Source organism: Natator depressus, chromosome 10 (genome assembly GCF_965152275.1).
Source record: "Natator depressus isolate rNatDep1 chromosome 10, rNatDep2.hap1, whole genome shotgun sequence".
Taxonomy (NCBI): domain Eukaryota; kingdom Metazoa; phylum Chordata; order Testudines; family Cheloniidae; genus Natator; species Natator depressus.
In genome coordinates, this window is record NC_134243.1 from 61721233 (window position 1) to 61728625 (window position 7393).

At 44.0% G+C, this 7393-nt stretch overlaps 1 protein-coding gene across 4 annotated transcripts in view; it reads right to left on the reverse strand.

Annotated features, from left to right (window-relative positions):
- LOC141995266 (tropomodulin-3-like) overlaps nucleotides 1-7141 on the reverse strand; it is a 44813-nt gene extending 37672 nt beyond the window's left edge. For 2 of the 4 annotated variants that reach the window (XM_074966334.1, XM_074966337.1), the window contains exon 1: nucleotides 7071-7141. The gene's annotated coding sequence lies outside the window, so the exon portion shown is untranslated. Of the gene's footprint in view, nucleotides 1-3576; nucleotides 3716-5217; nucleotides 5243-7070 lie in introns of those variants that run through there. The other 2 variants (XM_074966335.1, XM_074966336.1) reach the window with 2 other exon arrangements.
- Nucleotides 7142-7393: the final 252 nt, after the last annotated feature.

Here is a 7393-nt window from a genome sequence, read left to right on the forward strand (position 1 = left end):
GGCACTGTACAAACAGAACAAAAAGAGTCCCTGACCATCATGATTATCTGCAGAATGTGGTCTGCAAAAGAAGATTAAGATCCATATGAAACATATGCTCAGCTGCAAAAAGCTGTCAGGGTCTCCAGTAGTCTTAGCATGGGACAAACAGCAGCTCTATGCAGTTATGCCTGTTAAGCTAGAACCCTTCACCTCCCATTAACTATATTAAGGTGCTATAATTTACTGTTTAATTTGGCATTTATTTGCTTTCCATCATTCAATACAAACAGCTAGTTTTTGAAAATGTGTTTGTGCACTATTTGATTCACTACAAAATATTGGTGTCACAGATCCATAGGTCCAGTGCTTTGGAACAGCTCTGGAACAGTCCCTGGAGAACTCCTTCACTGTGCCAGGCTCCCTCAGGGTCTCACTCTTTCACTTGTTAAGACACTTGGCTTCACTGCCTTCTTAGACCAAACCTCAGTGCCTTCAGCACCCCCGCTTCACACCATGAGCTCCCTTCAGCTAATCCACCTGAGAGAGAACTGAACACCCAAAGGGAGCAATGTACCCCCAACTTCAGACACTGCAGTGACTCTCAGCTAGCATCATAAAAACAGTAGGGTTTATTAGCTGTCTGGAACACAGCATAGAAAGTCCTTGGTTAGCATACAGAACAGAAAGTTACAGCATGGTCCATCCTGGTTAGCCCAGAGCCTCTCTTTTGTGCTAGCTCAGGAGAGTGTCCAGCTTCCAGCAGCTCACACTTAACAACCCCCCCACTTTGTCCTTCCCCAGTCCTTTGTTCTTGTTCCCAGGCAACCATTGTCACACGGGGCCCAGGCCCCAGACAGTAGGCGTAGATCACACCTGTATCTCTGGGTCTCTGCAGAGAGTAAACAATCTTTTCCTGCCACCTAGTTAACAATATAGTATATAGGGGAAACTGAGGTACACACAATATTCGTGCAAAATGTTACAGAAAATTCCCATTCCATCACAGGAGGCAGGAAGTAGTATTTAGATTGTAAGCTCTTTGGGGCACATAGTGCCTTTTTCTGCAAAGCAACATCAAAACTTACTACACTAAACAATTCATTTTCACAAAAGCTTTAACTACAGCCTATGTTAATGCCATTGTTATTTGACTTAATCATTCCAGACCACATCTCAAAGTTCCCTTGTCAATCTAGGATCCGGTGTTTTTCACTGATCTAACTTTATAGTTTACAGCTTAAAAACTTTGCATGTAGAAGTCTGAAAGGTCACTTTCCTCAGAGTATATAACTAAGATACTAGAACAATATAGCTGGGCTTGAGGAATTTATTCTCCCATTTGCCAGTCAAGTAGGAAACTTTATTAAGTTGGGGGGAGGGAGACAAGAGATGGAAGAGGATAAAGCCATGATTTTTTGACAAATTTGACCTTTCATTTAAAAATAGTTTTTAGCAGTCATCATCACTACGAGTATTACATTCCAAATGTGAATTAATGCAGTGCTGCCCCAGTCTGCGTTCAGACAACTCCAATGTCTCCTCTGCTATTCCTAGGTTTATTAAGCATCAGGAGAGTTAAAACATGAGACTAGTTAGAACACTATGGACAGGAGAGAAAGACACAAGAATCAGGTCACTCTGCTGCTGCCTGGGAAAATGATGAGCAACAACAGAAATAAGCACTGGAGAGAAATATTCTTATGTTATACTGCTTTTATTAGCTGAGGGACCTCTGCTAATAGCCTCGGAAGGACTCTTCAGCCACTTTCATACATCTCACCTCAACACCTGAATTATTCTGTAAATGTGTTCTCTTAAAGTGTGAATTGGAACTGAATGCTTCAAAAGACCTAATTTTTTATTTTTCCTTAAAAGACAACCCTGAAAAATTTACCTCAGGTACCTTTAAGGACAGTTTCTCAGGGCCCTAATATTTCTCTAGTCATACTTTTGTGGGGGAGAGTTGAAACTGAAATCTTAAACTTTACTGAAGTCACTAAACTGGTTGTGTTTTTTTTAGGTCAGATTTTAAAAATAGAAGTGACATCATAAAAACAAATGGAGCTGGTTTTGGCCAGCAAGCTTACAGAGTTCACTTTACCCTCATTTGTTACTCCAGAATCTTCTTCCAATCAGCCCCTGGATGAATCTAAATTGGCAGGGAGAATAGGGTCCACAGGCAGATTTTATCAGCATTCCACCATCAATCAGAGACTGAAACAGTTCCAGCTGCTTAATGGAGCCTAATCTAAAGTTTTCCCCAAAGGAAGTCTCACAATGCCAGCAACTTTAACATCCAAGAACACACGTAACCGTTTATGAACACCACATTCTCTTTAATGAAGACTTATTAACTTATCTTCATTTACCAAAACTAGAAGAAATAAGAAGTCTATTTTAAAGTGACATAAAGGCAACATGAATACCAGCACATTCTTAGCTTAAGATTCTCGTTGTGGGATCCCTCATTAATATTACTGTGTACTACTACTTAGAGCAGTGGTCTCCAACCTTTTTACTCACACAAGATCACTTTTTGAATTTAAGTGCAACCCAGGATCTACCCCACCCCTTCCCTGAGACCCTGCTCCACTCACTCCATCCCCCCACTCTCTGTCACTCACCTTCCCCCACCCTCACTCACTTTTATCAGGCTGGGGCAGGTGGTCATGGTGCGGGAGGGCGTGTGGGCTCTGGGCTGGGGGGTTTGGCGTGTGGAAGGGGGCTCCGGGCTGAGGCAGGGGTGTAGGAGGGGGTGAGAGCTCCAGGCTGGGGAAGGGGTGCAGGAGGGGGTTCAGAATGCTGGCTCCGGGAGGGGATTCAGGGCTGGGTTGTGGGCTTCCACCAGCTGGCACTTACCTTGGGCGACGATGCAGCAGGGCTAAGGCAGGCTCCCTGCCTGCCCCGGCCCCACACCACTCCTGGAAGCAGCCAGCATACCCCTGCAACCTCTGGGGAGGGATGGGGGGGGGGGGTGCACATGGCTCCATGCATTGCCCCTATCTGCAGGTCCCTGTTCCCAGCCAAAGGGAGCTGCGGGGGTGGTGCTTGCAGGGAGGAGCAGCATGCAGAGACCCCTGCCCCTCCCCCGGGGCCTCAGGGTGTGCTGGCTGCTTCCAGGAACAGCATGGGGCCCCTGCCTTAGCTCTGCTGCACCACTGGACTTTTAGCAGCTGGAGATTGCAATCGACTGGCAGGGGCTCCAGGATCAACCAGTTGATTGCAATCTACTGGCTGGTGACCACTGATTTACAGCCAACCAAAACTTGGCATTTCTGCTGAATCATCCAATCAGAGTACCATTTTTGGAGAGTTATAGTAATTTTGGGATAGGGCCACCTATTACTAAGAACTAAGCCTACACCACCAACTTGTTTCATGTGCCTGGCCCCGAAATGGCAACCATTTTCTCTTCATAACCAATCCAGTTCAGAATCACTTAGAGGTCTAAAGAGTTATATATCCATTAGATGGATTCCCATCTTGGGTTATACCACTCTAATTTTTCTACAGTGCAAGTTGTAGATTTTTCTCACTGTAAATTCTGATATAGTTGGAGAAAATGCAGTTCACCTTATAATGAAATGTACATACATTATGCCACTTGTCCTGCCAAATGACCTCAATCATCCAAGAGCATTTTTCTGTTCGAACTAACAGATGCCTTTGTGGGCAATTGGAATCCCTAACACGTAATCAGACTCAGATGTTACAGTTTTGCACCTCCACATACCTGCAAAGAAAAAAAAAATGTTTCCACCAAAGATTACATTTGGAAGCATCTATATTGCTCAATACCTGCTATTTTTTCCCCTCTACATCAGTAAGAGGTATTGACTCTTTTCAGCAAAGCAGTGTTTACTTTTTGTGCTTGTGCTTTTAGTCCATAAATACATAGCATTAATAAAGATGCAGAGTGAGCACAATACTGGGCTGTTTTAAGAGATGGCTACATTAATCCAGATAATCTTGTCCAGTAAGATCCTATACCTGGATGCTTATTTCTTAAAAATGCAATCACCCATTCTATAGAATCAGACAAATAGGACTGAACAGCAAAATAACCTAGTAGAGAACATTATGAAATTTCCCACAGGAGACTGATTCAAGAACACTGCATTTTTCATTTACTGGGCTGAAAGCACTGTAGCAATGACACAGAGCTTCTGGGGACAGCAGGTGAATGAGCTGTGCTCTTCAGCACAACCAGCTTAAAGGCATTTCCAGATTTGTAAGCCTTGCTAGCCAAAGGGCAGGTATTATGATCAGAGCTAAATGCCAGACCTTGAACTGGAGAATAGAAAGATAAGCATACCAGAATAATAATAAAAAAGCCTCAACACACACTAGCTAAAATCCTGCAGTTATCAACTGCCCTGGGGAGGTAAGAGCGGCTGGGGAAGAAATCCCTTGCTAAGGTTACAGGTATGTGTACACTTAAGGACTTCCTGCTCACATACTGCACACATGTAGCATTTTCAAAAGCGATTTGCTATCCTCTAACAAAAACAGAAAAAACCAAGTATGCTTTAGTTTTAATGCTCCAGATAGAATGCAACATAATTTCTCCCTCTTTTGCTTATTTAGCAGTGATGACCCACTCATGGGCCTGAAACAAAAAGGGGAAAGGAAATTCACTTTAAGATGCTCCTCTTATCTTTTCATCTAGAATATCAAAACAAGTTTCAGGAGTTACCAAACTATTTTAAATTCATCCTACATACTTCTTAGTCTAACAATGGAAAGAAAAGCAAAAGACCAAGCCTTCCAAATTCTGAAGGACTAGTCATGCCAAATCATTCATCCCAGTAAAGCTTTGTGTATCAAAAATCTATATACACAATCAGTTAGCAAAATGTAATTGTATAGGATACATTAGTTATGTTAAAGTAAGTTTGCTTTAAGGCAATAATGTGAAATTACACCTGCTACAATAATTTTTGTTTCCCCAGATTTCTTTTCTTGTCTCTACTGCAACAGGGCATTGTAAAAACAGCTGTTTGAATATCTATTACCTGAATTTTTTTTTTTTTTTAAACTGAAAATAGCCTGCTCTCTATTTTCCTGTTTTAAATTACATTCCGGGATTACCCAAATATCTTCTAACTTTGCCACTGCTGATAACATGGCAATTATTTAAAAATATTTTTAAAATATTTGTTTCTGCCTTCCTCTAGCGTTATTTTTCTAGCTTGAAGAACACCATTTTTTAGAATACATTAGGTCACATTTTACCTTTCAGAGACCAACACAGCAAACTTGTTCATGAGAATCTCAGAGCACACGGAAACAGACAAGTATATGCACATTTACACTGCAAAGGGGCCCACTGAGCCTTGTCATTCAAGTTACATGTCTTGACGTAAACATATCTCTATTTCCTGTTTGAACACAGCCTCATGAGACATTCAGTTTTCATTACCGGAAGATTTCTACATTAAACACTCCATATAATACATATCCTTTTGTTAAACATAGGTATGCCAGAAAAGCATTCCTTGGCAAATAGCCTTCTAAAAATTATTTACAAGCACAGTTTTTAAGTTGTAGAACACGTACAAAACAAATTTATAAAGTTGTGTCAAAGATGAGGAGAAAAAGAGAGAGCTCTGATTCTGCAGGCCAACTTTTTAAAGTATAAATTGTAGCTATTTTATTTGATCAGTTGGACTGCTGATAGAAAGGTTAGCACATACCTGCTATGTGGGAAGATAGAAAAATAAGTGTTTGAATTCATGTCTTCAAAACAATATATTCACATATATTAAAGATGATCTGAAGAACATTATTAAAAAATTGTGATGGGCCCTTTTCATGGTTTTGATGAAAGAGTGGCTCAGGGTTTCAGAAGATGTACATTGTTAGCTTGCATGCTTCACTTGAAGGGGTGGGGAGAGGAGGAGGGACACCTGAATTTTTAACAAAGGCTTTCTTTCTCCAAAATGTTACTAAGCTAAATAGGTATTATTTTAAAAGAATTTTAGAACATAATGAAAAAGGAATCAAGCTAAACATTTCTAATGTAAAAAAAAAGTTTAAAAAGTCACCCCACAGACTTTTTTTTGGGGGGGGGGGGGGGGAGGGCACAAAAACCCTTTCAAGGCCTTCTTTACACCTCAGAAAAATGCTAAACAGGGTACTAGCCTAATTTTTTCTCCCTTTGCCGGTGACCTGTGATGATTATTCTATTACATTTTTAAGTAAAGCGGTTTTACAAACATATGCTTCCAAGACTAACACAGAAAAGCATTACACTTCCAATCTGCTGATTTAGAATGCAGGTGTGGGTGACACACGAACATCATGATTCCTGTAACACCAAACCTCGCTTTGCACATATCATGATTTATTATCGAATACTTAATCATCAACATGAATGAAGAAAGTTTTCAGACAGGGCATTTATTTTCCTGTACTTAACAAAACTCGGCTGGAGATCTCAAGGCAACAGACCAAGGCAGCAAGCCAGAACATATCAGGGGCCGGGAGATGGACAGAATGGCTTAAGAAACGAGAAAACACCCTAAGGCTCTTGAAGGCTGCATGTTCTAACAGAGCAAATTACAGTGCAAGCCACAGAGCAATGGGTAGGGGTGGGAGGAGAGAGTGGGAAAGTTGCTGCGTTCCCATTGCCAGAGGACATCAAGTTTCGGGGGTGGGGGGGGGGGTGGGGAGAGTGCCCGTGGAGGGACGCTAAGGAGCATTTCAAGCCGGGGGGGGGGGGGGGCAGATAAGGCAGCGCGGCAGGGAATCCCGCGGGAGGGTGGGGGGGGGGCGCGGAGCGCAGCGACAAAGAAAGGAGGAAGTTTCCCAGGGCGTGGAACTGTGACGCTGCTAGAGACCCTTGGACCAAACCTGCCCCTGCTTCTGGGGACACCCCGAGCAGAGCAGCCTCGCGCCCGGCTTGCGGGGCGCGCGGCTCCCCCCCAAAGACCCGGCTCGGCGCCCCCCACGCCCTGTCTCCGGGGAGCGCAGGGGCTCTGCCCGCTGCCCCCAGCCGGACCTCTCCCCACCGCGAGCTGCACCACGGCCGGGCCCAGCCCACAGGCAGCCCGCGCGCCCGCCGCCACCTGCCCTCACAGACTCACCCCGGCACCAGCAGGCGCCCAGCGTCCTCCACCTCTCCCCAGCGAAGCGGTTCCTCTCCCCCCCCGTCACTGCGCCTGCGCACCCTCTCTCTGAGCCCAGGGCAGCCCCAGGCATGATGGGAGTTGTAGTCCTGGGTGATTGGAATAGCTTTGATTCTACTGGTAGATTTAAAGCGGTGCAGTCCCCTCTGTATGGACACGCTCAGGCTCTGTCTACACTAGAAAGGGTTTCCTGGTATAGCCCTACCCAGAAACTTTCACAGTGGAGATGCTGCACATACCTGCAAAATTAGGTTTGCCAGCCCTCCAGGATAGTTCTGGAG